At 42.4% G+C, this 17,688-nt stretch overlaps 1 long non-coding RNA gene across 1 annotated transcript; it reads right to left on the bottom strand.

Moving 5' to 3' along the window:
* Positions 1 to 758: 758 nt before the first annotated feature.
* LOC133386547 (uncharacterized) lies at positions 759 to 4,010 on the bottom strand. The gene is made up of 3 exons (XR_009763190.1): positions 2,199 to 4,010; positions 1,444 to 1,470; positions 759 to 954 (listed from the first exon to the last, which is right to left on the bottom strand). It is a non-coding gene; the product is annotated as an uncharacterized LOC133386547 (long non-coding RNA).
* Between the last annotated feature and the right edge of the window lie 13,678 nt (positions 4,011 to 17,688).

The raw sequence follows: 17,688 nt of genomic DNA, 5'->3' as shown, positions 1-17,688 counted from the left end.
TTTAAAGTCTTTGATGTTTTAAAGTGTTTTTAGTGCTTTTGTTTATTTCCCTGGGCTCCTGCTGGGAGGAAGGGCGGGATATAAATAAACTTTATTATATTTGTATCCCACCTTTCCTCCAAGGAGCTCAAAGTGGCATACATGTTTCTCCTCCCTCTCAATTTTATCCTCACAACAACCCTGTGAGGTAGGTTAGGCTGAGAGATAGTGACTGGCCCAAGGTCACCCTGCGAGTTTCATGGCTGAGTGGGGATTTGAACGCTGGTCTTCCAGGTTGCTAGTCCAACACTCTAACCACTACACCACTCTGGCTTATTCCATAAGTTTACTCAAAATCCTTCGTTTTCAATGTGAAATTAGACGAGGACTACCTTCATGACTTTAAAGTTGAATGATCCTGCAGCTGCGAGAGACCTTCAAATACAAGCATCAGGCCAACAGATGTGTTCAGATGCCTGTTGAAAACTGTTATGGCCAACCTACCCAGACACATAACTTAGTTATGCCTCTATTTGTTTAATAAGTGTTACTTAGATATCCATTTTAATTATGTTTATTTTATGTATATTTGTTTTAAATTGGTTTCTGGATTTTAGCTGTGTTTTGTCAACATTATTGTATTACCCAACTGTATATCTTATTCCAGATTCTTCCAAGAACTTTGGATAAATCTTTTCTGCCAGAACTGTGATAATAATGAAACTTAGAATGCTAATTCTACATTATAGGCCTAAAGCAGATATCAAGAGCAACATGACTTTGTTTTTGTATTTATTTATTTAGAATAGTATACAAAATGTTGCCTATGGAGATCTGTCAAAATTTACACATTTTCCCTTTTCTGCTTGGACATTTGTCCAACAGATCCTCCACACAAGTGAATGAACTCAAAGTCAGCAAATGCCCCTACCACCCAGATGAGAAATCCAGGAATTCATAACTCTCTCGATATACCTAAAACATGAAGGAAAATGCTTTTATTGGTAACCTCTATTTCAAGAGTGCAGGTCTTAATTATGGACATAGCAGTTAAAAATGAACCTCTCTCTTAACAAGCTCTCTGTAGAACATCCCTAGCTGTCTTAAGAAATTATAGAAGTGGAGGGAAGAACAGGGCAGTGAAGACTAAAGAATAACCAAATGTACATCTATCACTGAAGCTAAGCAGCTCTGGCTCTAAAAGCTGCCACACATACATTGTTCTGAATTCTTCAGGAGATCAGGGTGTAAAAGTTACAACACTCACATATATACCTAATAAAAGCTTTCCATGGATGACAGTTATGCACAAAATGCAGAATCAATGTTTATTGGAGTTGGTTTACACAATACATTTCGTACCCACCATCTGAACACACTTGACAACACATGTTCACATGGTCGACATATTTATATTGTATGAATTAGATCTTAATTTTGCTACACAGAAGTTTGAAAGGTTACCTGATTATCCTGGAAACTTCTTGATTCCTGAAAGCAGGAAAAATTGAGTATATATCAAAAAATGTAACTTATAATTCAGCCTACAGGCACTGAAAATTACAATGTGTTCAAGAATCTAATCTGGAACTTTAAATACCGTGTCCTCATTTTCATGAATAATAATCACAGTAAATCATTATGTGAACAGCAAAATAGTTTAATCACTGGACACGAGGGAAGAAACAGAAGAAATAAAAATAAACCTGCAATGCTTATGTTTAAGCCTATATGCAAGCAACTTGGGAGGATTTTTAGAGTAGACTATTTACTCTGCATATATTCAATAGGTGCGTTACATCAGCCATGAATGCATCCTGAGAATCTCACATTTTTAATAAAAACAAAGAGTCTTGTGATATCTTAAACACTAACGAATTTATTTTAGCATAAACTTTTGTGGACTTTTTTAAAGGTGACCCAAGGCTCTGCTCCTGCTATAACAAAACTAACATGGCTATCCTTCTGAAAGTTTTGTTTTTAAAGAAAGTTTTTCGTATGAAATCCAAAGGGAAAAAGGCACTGATCTTAGCTGACTCTGTCAAAGTACTCTTCAGATGAGAGTACTTAGTATTCTTGGGCTGTAGTAACAAGGGAAGAGCAACTGATGTTAACATTAATAGCCTTTTCTACAATGGCAATAGAGGGGGAAACATTTTTATGACACTGGTGAAAGAAAGTCTTCAAAATATAAGAGCAAATGTGTACTGAAGTCACACCTCAAGAAGTCTGGAACTCTTTGCTGCAGTCTTCCCATCTGTAAAATAAGCAAATCCTAAGGAAATTAAAAAAATATATTTTTCCTCTGAAAAGCCATACATAAAATATACATTAAGACTCAACACCAGTGGGGTATTCATTTGAAGTACTTTTCCTTCAAGCCAAATACTAATCCCCTTAAATTATGTGAACAGCAAGTTTTCATTATAGGATACATCATTAACTGACCACCACACACCACTAATAAATCCTAACTAGTTCACAATGTAATATTTATTTAATTTATTACTGAATTTATATCCCGCCCTTCCTCCCAGTAGACCAGGGCAGCAAATATAAATTTGCACAATTATGATACATAATACACACAGTAGAACCTTATTAATTGAGCTCCTCAATTCATTAATGGCAAGGAGTCATATGTTCATTTTTTACTTAGAATACTGCTAAAGTATTTCAAAAATATTAACTTGGTGACTTCAAGGACCAAAAACAGAGTAAGGAAAACCTCAATTGCACCAAAATAGGAGAATGCTGTACCTTCAAGCAACATTATGGAAGCCTCACTACAGTGAATAAGCACAGACACTAAACTACCATGCTCAAAGAACCAGAGTTGAGTTCTGGCCTGGGGAGTACTGGCTGAATTGCTCCTCAGCTCTGAACCTTTGTTAGGTGTATATTTTAATTATGGATGTTAACATTTCACTGCCTGTGTAAACAACTTTTCTACTTGTAAACTGCGTAGAAGCCTATTCTGGAATTAAGCAGTATATAAATTAAATAGCTAGTAGTGGTAGGTAACCTTAGGCAGTGTTCTATGTTTTTTCCTAATTATAATTTTGAAGTAGTCCTGTCCCCAGCATTTCTATGTTCATCTATAAATGCCAGGGACAGGCCTACTTCAAACTTCCGTAGAGCAGAATGTGAAGAACATACTGTGAGATTTTTTCAAACATATTTAAAGCTGGCAGCTTCAACACTTACCCCCTTTTGAATTAAGCAAAACCTCAAAATAGAGAACAATCCTAACTGGCGAACAGGTAAGACTCATTAAAGAAATAAGACTTGCTGATTAACATGACACCTCACTGGCACCTTATTTCCTTTCAGAAAAGCCTGTCACAAGATAATGCCTTGCCTTTATGCTGCAAGCACAGTATTCATATGCATCAAAAAAGCAACACAAACGGAAACAGAAAAGGAAGAGGGGAAATGGAAGTGGGAAAGTCTGTACAGTTCCGTATTCCCAAATAGAATGGTTGATGGATGCTCTTCAAGGCAGCCAGAATCTGCATGGACATTAGCATAAATCTACATTACAAAAAACATTATTTTGAGGAACTAATATGAGCTTTGTCCCTCCTCCCTCGTGTGTCAAGATTTCTTTCTCAGATGGTAACCCTAAGAGAAGGGCCTACTACTGAGCTTTGTAAGCTGCTCTGCGCTGTATTAAGAGCAGCATTGTTCAAATCAACGCTATGACTAGAAAACAATTACTAGTCATCCTCTCCCTAACTACAAGAAATAGATTCACCTCATGGTAGCGAGGAAGCTCCTATCAAGCCCCCTTCCCCAGCCTCCAAATCTGAAACAATTAATTCAATTTAAGTGAGAGGAAATTAATAACCGCATTTATCATCGCCCGCCACCACCCTCTTAAATAAACTTAAGGACAAAGCTACTCCTGCCCCCACGAGGCCTAGGCCGGAAACAGTCATACTGCAACTCATTTCCTAAACAAAGATGCGCACTCCACAAACGTCGAGACCCAAAAGGAATTCAACTACGCAGCGCGTGGGGATACTCATTCTCACGCCTAACGTAGCCGCACTCCCATTGGTTTAGCCGAACGCTGCTTTTGATTGCCTGTCCTTCTTTTTCCGCTTCCGGCGCATGAGCGAGTGACGGCACGATCCATAGAAGTACAAGAAAGTTTAGAATCGCTCAGCATCTGTCTTACTAGGTACTTCTGCTATAGTTTTGAAGGGATTTCCCACTGTCTCTTCCAACTGATAATAATATGTATTATTAATTTAAGTTTTTTATTTAAAATATTTCAGGCCGCTTTTGGGAAGGAGGTCCTCCCCAGGCAGCTTACGGCATAAAATCACACCTTCTATCAGAAGGAAAACCTACAAACATTGCTACAGGGCATCACTTAACACATCCAGTTCAGTACCAGCACGTTGCCACATATGTATAATAATAATAATAATAATAATAACAACCTGCCTTCACCCTGAGATCCCACGGCGGGCTACAACAATTTGAAATACATCAGATTACATATGGAGAGCGGCGGAGAAATGGAAAGGAAGGGAGAACCAATCAGAAATAGTTACAGTAAAGCAAGAGAGCCAGAAGGAAAACGGAATCCGCAAGAGCGGCGCTTTGAATCATCTTTCAACGAGCGGCGGCTAATACGTAGAGCTAGCAAACAAACTCGTGTATTCTGTCGCGTTCCTTACTGACACTTGCTGTCCAAAAGTCACTTCCAACGACAAACATAGATAGGCTTTGCACTTCTGTTTTGAGGCCAGTGCGAGGGAGTGAAAAATATTATAACAAGTAATAAAAATATTATTATAACATCATAGACGATGGCGGGTTTTTTTTCTTTTTTCGTTAAAAGGCTGGGCATGTATAGCTGTCTGCAATATATACGTCTATGAGCCATATTTTCGCGAGAGCAGGAAAATAAATGGTTGGCAGGCGCCTCCCCCTCTCGCCGGGCGCTTTTTCCTCATTTAGGAGGTTGAAGTCCTGAAGTGGTAGCCATGACTCGGAGTTGCTCGGCTCGGGGCTGCGCCACCCGAGACAGCGGGCAGAGCCTAGCAAAGGGCATCTCTTTCCACCAGTGAGTGGGAGCACAGGAAGGGAGTAAACGGGTTGGGGAGGTGTATGTGTGCGTGAGTGCTGCTTGTTCACATGTGTAAACAGACACGCGTATCAGTGGACCGCACACTACCTTTTGACAAGCACAGTGCTGTGTTACAGGGCGGCCCCTTTATTTATTAAAAATAAATATTTATAACCCGCCTTTCAACTATATAGATGGCGGGTTACAATACCTAATATAGTCAAATAGCACCGTATTTATTTGTTTTATTTTAATTAAGGCGCTTGCATACCGCTTAAATCATTAGCATTTCTAAGCTAAATTGTAAAAATCCCCATCAGCATAAAATGAAGGCATCACTTACACCTCATCAAAAGAGAAAACAACAAAAAGTCCAGATACCTGTACATGTGGTGATTTTTGAAACCACCACGTGTAGACACTTTCTCAAGAACAGCTGTACCCAGGTACAGGGGGCTTCTACTGGGTGTGAATACCCCCTATAAAGCTCTGTGAGCTCTTTCAATATCTTCTGTCAGTTTCACCTCAGGAAATTGAACGTTCAGCCACATTACCAAGTCTTCGGTAAAGATTCTTTTGTTTCTCCCACTTGTTCACTCACTCTCAGATTCTGGCAGCGAGAGCGATCCTCCAGGTCCGCACTCTGCTTCTTTATATTATTGTGCTCTAGCGACAAGGCTTTAATGGCGCCTTGTGCTTCATTCGTTGCTCCTTCATCTCCGCTGTTACGTATGCGGTTTCTTTTACTTGAGTTGCTAATTCTTTAACTTCTTGCCGTAGAGGATGTGTAGTTTTCTCCCATTCAGAAAATGCGGAAGGGTGCCGGTCCAAAGAAACACAAGGAGGGGGGATGAAAGAGGTGTGACGGCAATGAAACCAGTTCCAGCCATGAGGACCGAAAGGCTGCATGTCTTCCACCGCTTTTCTGAGTCTCTGGCCGTTGCACCTCCCTGTTCTGGCCTGGTCAGTTTCCTTCGCAAAGAAGGTGGGGAAAGCGGGGACGGAGGAGGGGGAATAAACTCCCAGGCTCTACCCCTTTTAAGAACCTGAGGGCTTCTCCGTGCAATCAACTCCAATCTAATGTCATGCAAAACAGAGCCCAAACTCCGTTGCTTCCATTGCCTGGTTTTCTTGCAACCTCCAAATTTTTTTGGGGGGGGGGGCTGTCCTGGTGCAGAGTAAGTCGCCTTGCATGGGGAGGGTGGGAACAGCGGCTGCACTTTGGGATGCCAAAGAGGGTTGGACTTGATGGCCTTATAGGCCCCTTCCAACTCTACTATTCTATGATTCTATGCCTGCCAACTTGGATGGCTTTCAAAGCGGGTTGCACACGTTTCTAGAGGCTCAATGGCTGCTGACCACGATGGCTCTGTTGCTCCCTCCGCTGTCGGAGGCAGGAAATGTCTCTGAATACCAGTTGCTGGGAATGTCATTTGGGGGTGAGTGTTGCTGTTGCCCTTGAGGCCTGCTTTCAGGCTTCCCAGTGGGGCCTCTGGTTGGCCACTGAGGGCATGATGCTGGGCTCTTGGCCTGACCCAGCAGCCAGGCTCCTCTGATGTTATGAGAGGGGTTGGTCTAGGGCTGGCACCAGACTTTTGGGGGGCTGTGAGCCCAGGGCCAGTAATGGCCCCCACAAACACCTGCCTCCAACAAGGCCAAGGCCCGCCCTTTCTCTGCCCCTGCTTTGACATCGAGGCTGCTCACCACCTTCCACCCCCTGGATACACTTCCGCAGTGGACAGGTGGTGGCTCTTTTGAATGGGGGCTCACCATTTGGGGAACGAAACAAAGCTCATTAGAAGAGCACCTCCTTGGATGCAAAAGGGCCCAGGTTCAATTGCCGACATTTCTGGGAAAGACCCCCTGCCTGAAATCTTGGAGAGCTGCTGCCAATCAGGGCAGACAATACTGAACTAGATGAACCAATGATCCTTAGTCTGAAGCAGCTTCCTGCATTTCAAGGTTTTTGTTGTTATGTGCCTTCAAGTCGATTATGACTTATGGCAACCCTATGAATAAGCAACCTCCAGTAACATCTGTTGTAAACCGCCCTGTTCAGATCTTGTAAGTTCAGGTCTGCGGCTTCCTTTATGGAATCAATCCATCTCTTGTTTGTTCTTCCTCTTTTCTACTCCCTTCTGTTTTTCCCAGCATTATTGTCTTTTCTAGTGAATCATGTCTTCTCATTATGTGTCCAAAGTATGATAACCTCAGTTTCATCATTTTAGCTTCTAGTGATAGCTTTGGTTTAATTTGTTCTAACACCCAATTATTTGTCTTTTTCGCAGTCCATGGTATGTCCAAAGTTCTCCAACACCACATTTCAAATAAGCTGATTTTTCTCTTATCCATTTTTTTCACTGTTCAACTTTCACATCCACACATAGAGATGGGGAATACCATGGTCTGAATGATCCTGACTTTAGTGTTCAGTGATACATATTTGCATGTGAGTTCTCCAATAGCTGCCCTCCCCAGTCCTAGCCTAATTTCTTGACTATTGTCTCCATTTTGGTTAATGACTGTGCCAAGGTATTGATAATCCTTGACAAGTTCAGTGTCCTCATTGTCAACTTTAAAGTAGGGAAGGGCTAAGCTGGGGTTGAGGGAGGGGGGATTTGCTGCTTGCCCCACCTTGCAATCCTGTGCATGTTTACTCAGAAGTAAATCCCACCCTGTTGAATGGGGTTTACCCACTAGGACTGGCATCAGTTTTGCTGAGATGGCACCTCGGCATTGCACCTGCACTCTTTGCCCATGCACTTCTCCCTGCCTCCCATCACACCTGTGGCTCCCACTGGCCCTCAGAATTATCCCCAGGCCAGCAGAATAGTGAGTGCTTTTCTACCCTATATCTCAGTGGTAGGCTGAGCATGTGCTTTGCATGCAGAAGGTCCTGGGTTCAATCTTTTGCATGTCCTTGTGAAAGGGAAAAAATGTTCTAGGTTGTTTGTGTGATGATCCCACAGCTGGCTCTCTCTCTCTCTGTGTGTGTGTGTTGTGTGTGTGTGTGTGTGTGTGTGTGCTATTACATTCAGTGATATACGGGAATTACAATTTACAAAAAACTTTACTTATGATTCTGTATGGTCTGGTACGGGAGAAGGTCCATGGGGGTGACACCATGAGTTCCTGCACCGGGTGACACCAATCCTAGTGACGCCACTGGATGTGTCTTGCCCTGTAAAGCTCTTGCTATACAGGCTGCTCTGGCTGTCTGAGCAACTTGTGTCACTGAGTAAAGTTTCTCCCTTTCTTTCTGGTTCTGAGTACCCTCCTGTAGTTCCTAAATCGGAGTCTCCTTTCCATGTGCCAATCCAAAATCTAATCACAAACCAAAACCAAATTCTTGCCTCTGTCCCCACCCCACTAAACCAATCTAAGCACTTGTCCAAAGGCCATAGGCCATTACCACCACCCATTTCTAGCAGATAGTAGAGGACTATATGCCCTTGGAAATAGTCTTCTGGGCTAAATGCTGGTGGTGGGCAGATCCAGAGCTGGCAGTAGATGGGTGCAAATCCAGTAGTGGGTGGGGCCAGAAACAAAAGTAGGCAGGGCCACCTGCTTTTTCACTTTTTCTGCCCCCTTCTGTTCTCTGTTACCTCCTTCTGTCTCTCCCTCTCTGCCCAACAGCTGCTAGAAAGACAGATTTTTCTTACTGAAGGTCTGCATCAGCCACACGTCAAGGGCTTTTGTCCATCTCCTCCTTTCATCACTCCATCCATTCTGACTTTCTCCCTCTTCCCATTTCTCCCCATTCCACCCTCCTCCTCTCCCTCTATGCTCCCTCCAGACCACAGGTTCCCCAGTTAGAAGAGATCTCACCTTCCCCATTGTGAGGATTGTTAACGTGTGCTTAGAGAACTCCCACACTTCTCCATTTTACTGCATGTGTGGCTTGTTGCATTTTCTGAGTGGCACTACAAATCTAGACTTCCCAATCCAAGGGCTTTTAAACTGTGTGAAGAGGGAAGCTCCACTCACAGCATGCTTAGTTACATTCCTGGCTGCCCCTGGAAACCCACCTCCCACCCCCCTCCAATTCTAAGAATTGAAGAGAACTCCCACACCTTTCCACTCTGCCCCCCTTTAGCATATTTATTGCTGTCTCTGTAAATCCTGACTTCCCCAATCCAAGTTCTATGGGCTTGCACTCTACAGATCCTTTGAAGGTACTGTTGAATCACTATAGGATGTTTTATAGGAATAAATGTAAATGTACTGCCTTCACGTCAATTCCAACTTATGGCAACCCTATGAATAGGGTTTTTGTGGTAAGCAGCAGTTTTACCATTGCCTTCCTCTGAGGCTGAGAGGCAATGACTGGCCCAAGGTCACCCAGCGCGCTTCATGGCTGTGTGTGGATTTGAACCCTGGTCTCCCAGGTCATAGTCCAACACTCTAACCATACGAAGTGATCCATAAATGAAATGATCCATAAATCAGATAAATAAAATTGACTAGTTTCATTTCTGGTAGGCTGCTCTTAGACATACTACTACGTGGCATTCATGCAGCAGCTTTCAAATGTTCAAAGTACTAAACATACATTGTTTCCATAATTCTTAGCCCTATACAGTAAGTCAGTCCTCTATTGCAGTATCTATACTGCAGGCTAGAACTGAGGCTAAGGGAATAGCAATGGTGACATTAGAACTGAGCACTTCACAGTAGGCCAACAGCGCCGTGGGAGCCCGGCCTCCCCAGGGATCTCCCCTTGAATAAAAACAGTCTTGCAAATTTCCTCTTCTTTGCTTTTCCCAACAACTGAAATCGATCAAGCTTCAAACAGTGACTATATTATCTCTCAAACTGGTCTGCTTTCAGTCTGGTGCGCTGTACTTTTTAGAGAATCCCAACCTGTGCTCAAATTTCAGGAGAGGGGGAGCTCCTTCAGTGACTGTTTCTGGAGGTTTATGGGACAAGGACTTGTGGTTTAATTTATAAATCAATGGGGGGCACTAGTGGATTTCAGTACCTTTTCCTTGCATAATATCAGCACTGACCTCAGCAACCAGCAGTCCATCAGAAACTGATCAAAGATCCATTAGTGTACCACAGTATACCATCCTTTATCTCTATATTTCATTTTTTAAATTTTATTCCTTTAACAGACTTTGTTAAATTTTATTCATTTAACAGACTTTTATTCATTTAACAGACTTTGTAATGGTAAAAACATCTAAACAGTTTATATGGCTGTGAGCACACTAGTCACCTACAGCAAAGTGTTTCCATTAGCCACACCTGGAGGAACAATGGGTTGATCTGCCAATCAGCTGCAAAATCTGTTTGAAACTGATTAAAAAACAAACACTCAGCTGATCTCACCAGGTTCTCCAGTAAAGGGGCAGGGTCTGACTAGCGTTGTGTGCCGTTTTCATAAAAGAGAGGTGGAGACACACTGGAACTAGAACGGTAAGCGTGTCTCTATCCAATAAAAAACAAACATACAGTATCAAATACAGCTTTGGAAAGTAGTAGTAGTAGTAAAGTTTATTGCCAGGCCATAGGCCATCACAACAGTTAAAAAAAGAAAAAACATTACAATTTTTTAAAAACATCATAATTAAACAGTTATTTAAGCAGAAAGCACCAGCACAATAATAAAATGTATTATACACTACGAATATCTCAATTAAAACTGTAGGAACCATCAGCCTCTAGAGACCTAAGGATCCCTGGTTTATAAGGTGTTTAGCCCTCAATTTTTGAGCAGCCAGGGCAAAAAGGGCCACCTTATAGGTGACCTTAGGATCAATATCAGCTAGTAGAAAACTTATGATTTGTTCTTCATCACAAGGGCCCAGGTCCCTAATTAGAGGATCAAGGTATTTAAGTCTTGGGTGTATGTAGAATGGACATTCAAGAAGGTAGTGAGGTAGATCTTCTAACCTTTCCCGATGGACAGATGCAAATCCTCTGGCCCCATGGAATTTGCTGAAAACAGCCAGACACAATAGCACTGGGCATTGTTTGCAATCTTAGAGCTGTAAAAGCATATCTCAGGTGTACAGATAGAAGATTTGACAAATACTTAGCCCTTAGGTGGTCAGATTTAAATATGGCATACCATTTTGCAAACTTGGAATTAGAAATAGCTAGCCTATCCATCCATATACAGTGTTGTTCAATCTGTTCTCTTAGATTAGCTTTATTCAAATGGGCGAGAGGCTGAGGAGCAATATGGTATTGTTGGTAAATATTCAAAAATCTAGAATTCCAATGTCTGGTCCTCTCAGCCAGATCCAAACAAGCCTTCGCCAAGATCTTAGTCTTTGTGCTAGTTAGCGAAGTGCCATACATTAAAATGGCTCTATGAATCTGGGCACAGACAGGAAAGAGACCAGATTCAGCTCATAAACATGCAGAGGGTGTGCCGGGTGGTAGGCGCATTAGTTGTCTAATGAAATTGTTTTGGATGGCTTCTAGTGAAGGGAAGGAATTTCCCAACCCCATATAGCCACCCCGTATAGAATCTGTGGTTGGACCTTGTACTGGAAGATTCTCAGGGCAGGGGCCACAAGATATCCCCCCACTGTCCTGTAAAATCTAAGGATTGCCCCTGCAGTCCTGGTGGCTGTTAGTTTGGTGGTAGCAATTTGTTTGTTCCAGGAGAGGGTATCTTGAAAGTGGATCCCTAAATATTTAAAGGAACGACATTGTTCTATTGGGTGATCTCCAATAGCCCATTTGTGTGTGGTATGTCTTTTCCCGAAAACCATAATCTTTGTTTTCTGATAATTGATTTGTAAATGTTCTTTATTGCAGTAAACATCTAATTGTGCCAATAATCTCCTTAGGCTGATTGGGGTGAGAGATAAAAGAATCATATCATCCGCGTATAATAATGTTGAGACTTTCCTATTTCCCAAGGAGGGAGGAAAATATGATGGACCCGCTAGGTCAGCAACAATGTCATTTACATAGAAATTAAATAAAGAGGGTGCTAAGAGACAGCCTTGTTTTACACCCTTATTTGCGGGAATTGAGTCTGTTAAGTTGTTTCCTACTCTTATTCTCACGGTGTTATTAGAGTACAATTCTGTTATTAGATATGAGGCGTTTATCTATATTGGTTCGGGCGAGCTAGTCCCACAAACGGCCTCTATCGATTGAATCAAAGGCCACCGCCAGGTCGACAAAAGCGGCATATAGGTGTTTTGTGGGACCCAGCAGTGATTGTCTGGCTAAGAAATGAAGGGTGAAACAGTGATTGGTAGTGCTCTGCCCTTTCCGAAACCCTGCTTGTTCTGGATGAATGACCTCATTAGCAATTTCCCACTCCTCAAATTTGAGCAGAAGGAATTTGCTATATAACTTAGCTCCAATATCTAATAGGCTAATGGGCCGATAGTTATTTGGGTCTTGTCTCTGGCCCTTCTTAAAAATAGGAATGACAGTGCTCTGCTTCCATCCCTCCAGCATAATGCCTGTATTGTTAATCTGGGTGAATAGTTTGGCAAGAATGGGTGCCCACCAGTCTGGGAAATTTGTAAAAAGTTCAGGTGCAATCATGTCTTCCCCCGGCGCCTTGCCCTTTTTTAACACGGAGATAAGGGCGTGTATTTGGGGTACCGAGACTGGGGGCCAATCAGGATAAGTCGATTCATTAAAAGGCGAGGAGGGGCCAGTAATATCAGCAGGGATGGTGTAAAGTTTGATAAAATGATCATACCATCCTGAGGCGGGAATTTGATCAATTATTGACTATGGGATCCAAACCCCCCAGCTACCATATCCCAGAATAGACGCTCGTTGCCATCCTGTAACGCTTGATTGAGCTGTTGCCATTGCGCTCTTATAAACATGGCCTTTTTTTGTCTTAACAATACTTTGTAAGTAGAGCGCAGGTAGGCTAGATGGGCACGACGAGCTGGGGTTGGATCCGTTCTTGTTCTGCGTGTGAATTTAACTACTTGACGTTTGGCGTTTTTACAGTCAGGGTCAAACCACCTCTTGGTCATTGGTGGAGCAGCCTTGAGACAAACTTTCTGAGTTAACATGGGTTTTAAGAGGATGATAATTTGATGGTAAGTATTAAGTGCGTCTGTCTCAGGGTCCATGGCTGCTTTCCTAAGAGAGAGCATAGTGTGGCTATCCAAAAATTGCAACACAGAGGTATTTAAAGTTGGAGACCATCGAACTCTGCGATCAGCTAATTGGAGGCCCTCCTGGTGTAATGGAGCAGGAGGAGGTAAAGAGTGGCCTGAGCTCAGAACTGTCAAAGTGGGGAAATGATCGCTCTCTATTCTGTCTAAAACTGAGAATTTATAGACCACTGGAATTAAAGGCCTTGAAACAAACGTGAAATCTATCGCACTAGCACCTCTAGGTGAAAGGTATGTGAATGCGCCTTTGGACAGGTCTATGGCTGAGCCATGTAGGCACTCTAGATGGTGTATTTGTATGAGTTCCGCTAATTTCAAACCTTGTTTATTAATGATCTGATCTTGGGAGATCCTAGGGTTTGGAGGGCTGATGGCAGCCGGGTCCTGATTCGATGTCGGGACATCGATCCACTCTGAACCCAACCTGGCATTAAAGTCCCCACAGAGTATTACCCTATCCGATGGAAATTGGGATTCAGCAAATGATAAAAACTCTGATAGTTTATCCCAGATAGATCCGGGAACTAGTCTTCTGGCCATAAAAGGGGGGAAATAAGCGTTTATGATGATAAGAGCATCTATAGAGGAGCCTGTTATCCTTATACTCTGTACGTAATGATCACAGTTTGGGTTCAGTATTTGAATATCTGCGGATAAGTCCGTAGAAATAAAAATGCAGAGGCCTCCACTGCCCCTTCCTTTACTATGAGATTTAATTGCAGGGAGGGTAAAAGTATGATATCCATTTAGAAACATTGGAGAAGATGTCATCCAAGTTTCCTGGAGGCATATGATCTTAAACTTATACAAAAAAGAAAACAAGTCTGCCACCATAAACTTATTAGCCCATCCCATTATGTTCCAGGAGAGGATTGTCGTCTGTCAGTCTGTTTTGGATGCGTCCATCAGGGTGGCCGGGCAGTTTTGTCCTTTCCTCATTTGTATAATAAATGATGTCCTGGAAGGAGAGCTCCCTCGTTGTAACCACGGAAGAGAGGGTATCGAATGCAGTGGTTGGTTTAAGGTTTGTTCAATAGGTAACTGTTCTTTCGACTCGTTTTCCATCACCAGGCTTCTTATTGGAGAAATGGTCGAGCCGCCCTCATTTTTCTCATGGATTGCAGATAAGCGGAGTGTGAGTTGAACTAGTCTGTCAAGGATATCATCACGATCAGTCGCTGGTTAAAAAACTGAAAGACTGAAGCAACATGTGTTCTTCATTCTCTAAGGAATCCTCCCTCCGTCCCTTCCGATGATTCCTCTCATTATTTGCGATTTGCAAAGAGCCTGGCGGTAGAGTGGTGGGGATATCACCTCTCACGATATTAGCCTCCCGGTGATTCAGGGTGGGCGTCCCATTAAGCATATTTAGCGGGGTTGACACCTGTGAGTCAGTCAGTTGAGGACTAAGACAATCACATGTGACTTTATAAGGATCATCATTCCTTTCCGGTTGGTCATGTAAATCCAGGTCAATCAGGAGGTCGCAATTAGATTGAGGCTTTTTGTGTGTGCTCTGTTGGTTTTGGAGAGGGTTTGGGATTAATCCACTAGGTGGTGCTAAATTTTCAAAAAGTCTTAGGGTGGTTAAGCCCGCCTTAGCCAATAAGGCTTTGTAGAGCCATAGTTGTTTGGCAATCTTCTGTGTGGAGAAAGTAACCACCACTCGGGCATTGGTGTCATTATAATAAAGATATTCGACCTGGCTAATATCGCTGGGATTTAAAGCTGATGGTATCACTTTTCTTGTAGTATCTATAAAATGTTGTTTCCTGATTTCTGGTGAAATATGACCCCACGGTTTGGGAGTTTTCAAAAGCCAGTTTGCATCTGTTCAGGACAAGATTCCATCTGGGCTTTGCATCTGAGGGCGCAGTGATCTGATGTTTCTGAACTCCCTCTAGAACAACTTGCCAGGGATCCTGATTGAGGGTAAATCTAACTGGGCTCGTGAGAGGGGTATGGTTGAACGCCTTCATAACGGACGGGGAGGGGGGGAGCTTCGCGTCACCTTCAATAGAGATGTGAGGACGATCCGTGGGAGGATACTTTCTCAACTGTGGGTTTAGCTTCACACGGCCCTCGTCTGCCAGACTGTCCAGCAATCTAAAAAGCTTCTTAAAGTTCATCGTGTTTCTTCGTGAGGGTTTGTATTTATTTATTTATTTATTTGTTAAATTTTTATACCACCCCACTAGCATAGCTCTCTGGGCGGTGTACAACAGAAAGTATATACAATAAAATCACATAAATCGGTACAAAAACATATACATAAAATCCACAAATCTAAAACCATATGACTTTATATTTTTACTCTTTCGTGTTTGAAGTGGTGGTCGCCTTTTTTTTTCCGGCCGAGTAGTCTTTTTCTTAGGCGTCGTCACAGCCGCAGGAGGTTTGGGAGAATTAACGTAAATATTATTAGGCTGAGGGGATTGTAGTTTTTGTTTTGTGGTGACTAAAAGGGTTAAAAGCGAATTACATTCCTTCAGATATGTTTTGACATGCTCCAGATCTGTCGCCAGCATAAACAACCACCCTTTTAAAGGCAAACCTTGCCCTGAAAAATCGTCTGATAAAAGGGGTAAGTTGGATTGAAATCCAAGCCAGAAGTTCTAACATGTATTGGAGTCGTATCAGCGGAGGGGCCCACTTCCGGTTGATGTAGTAAATCGGCATTCTGGACAGCAGGAACATTTTGTAGTAAATCCGAAGATACTTGAGAAGGATTATTAAAAGACAGTTCATTGGTTTCTGGCGAAATCACCTTAGAGCTGGCCCCTTGAGACCTAATTGAGTTGAGGGAGTTTTGATTTACAGCCAGAGTTATTTCATTGGCCAGACTCAGAGCAGATGGAGTCATCAATGAGCTGTGAGCGAAGCCCCTTATAGGTAGGGTCCATTCCGAGGGAGAGGGTACAGCATGCCAGCTATCCAGATCAGTATAATGATGAGGATGAGTTGGAAAAAAGTTTGTGATTTTTTGTTGTCCCTTTAACTCTGTAACTGAACTTTCCATTTGATCTGGAAAGGTAAGGGTTTCCTGTAAAGCCTTCTCTCGTCTCTTCCTTTTATTTTTTGTTTCTTTGCCTGATAAACTTTCTAACGGCGGAGGGAGCCCCAGTGCTTGTCTCTCTTTCCTCGTTAGCACCATTATCTGGCTGTAATTCTTAGACTCCTAAAACAGTTTCTTAATGCATAGCTCTTGATTGATTAACAGCTTAGGTGAATGAGAGAAATAAAAAAAGGTTTCTAGAGCTCTAACTAATTGGCTCCTGCTTGTATCTCCGGCCAGAAGGGAGTTTTAAATTCCTAGATCGCAACAGCAGTTCTTTGTTGTGGAGATTCTTGAATTACAGTAAAAATATTTGTGATTAAAACAAGTAATAGCAGAAGCCGGGGTCAGCTGAAAAAGAAGACTCACCCCTCGTCAGCGACCGGAACCGGAACTGCTTTGGAAAGTACCTGATGGACATCTAATTTTTCAGTGGCAGAATATCCGAAGTAAATGATTCAGCTATACCATTCCAGGTCTATGGAGATTCTACTTTTCACTAATTTGACATGTTTTAAGTTTTCTACATAGCCACATTAGATGGTGTTCTAACTGAGCAATCCTATTATACACATTTACTAAGAAGTGCCACCATGTGGTACTTACTTAATAGTACACTATGTGGTACTTATATCTTTCTGTCACTTAGGTGCACACAAGATTGCAACCTAAAAGAAACATGTAAAGAAGTGCTCCAAAACATATTTCAAATAATTTCTGGTTACAGCAATATTTCCTTAATACAGTGATTAAAGGCAGACATACAAAACAGCTCCAGAGGCATTGCAAGGGTACAGTAAATGTTAAAGAATCCCCAGCACCATGTGGTCTTGCCTTAAGACTCCAGATGCTGTTGGATTCCCACCTCCTATGATGAGAATTAACATGCTGGATCAGACCAAATGTTCAGATGTACTTCAACATCTGGAAGGACACAGGCTGGTCATCCCTGACAGACAGTGCAATCCTAACCATATCTATTCAGAACTAAGTCCAATTCAGAACTAAATCCCAGGTAAGTATTAGCGGCTTTAGAGATTAGACTGCACTTTAGACAGCACAAAGAAATTGAATAGCTCAGTGCTCACTGGCGAACATACATGTGCAAAAGAGCAGGTCTACTACCTCATGTGTTCTTCAATGCACTTCTTCTGCTGCTGGTGTTTAATGGCAAATCAAGGCCAAGATAAGGCCCCATTATCACCACCTACTATCAACCTCATGTCACAACTCGTTCACAACCTTTCATAAACCTTAGTGTCTTTAAGCAAACTGCCAAATAATCTCAAGTACCAAGCCCCAGAGGCCTTTATCTCGAAGGGCCAAACCCACATTCAGGTTTCTAATCCCGAAAACACTATAAACTTTCGGAGGTCAATGCACGTCCCACCCAAGAGGAGCTCAAGACACAGGAAAGGCGCATACGACAGGATAAAGACCGTGTGGAGAACTGTTCA

The sequence above is a fragment of the Rhineura floridana genome, chromosome 6 (genome assembly GCF_030035675.1).
Source record: "Rhineura floridana isolate rRhiFlo1 chromosome 6, rRhiFlo1.hap2, whole genome shotgun sequence".
NCBI lineage: Eukaryota > Metazoa > Chordata > Lepidosauria > Squamata > Rhineuridae > Rhineura > Rhineura floridana.
The sequence above is the reverse complement of the archived record's forward strand: the minus strand, read 5'-3'. Positions and strand labels throughout refer to the sequence as shown.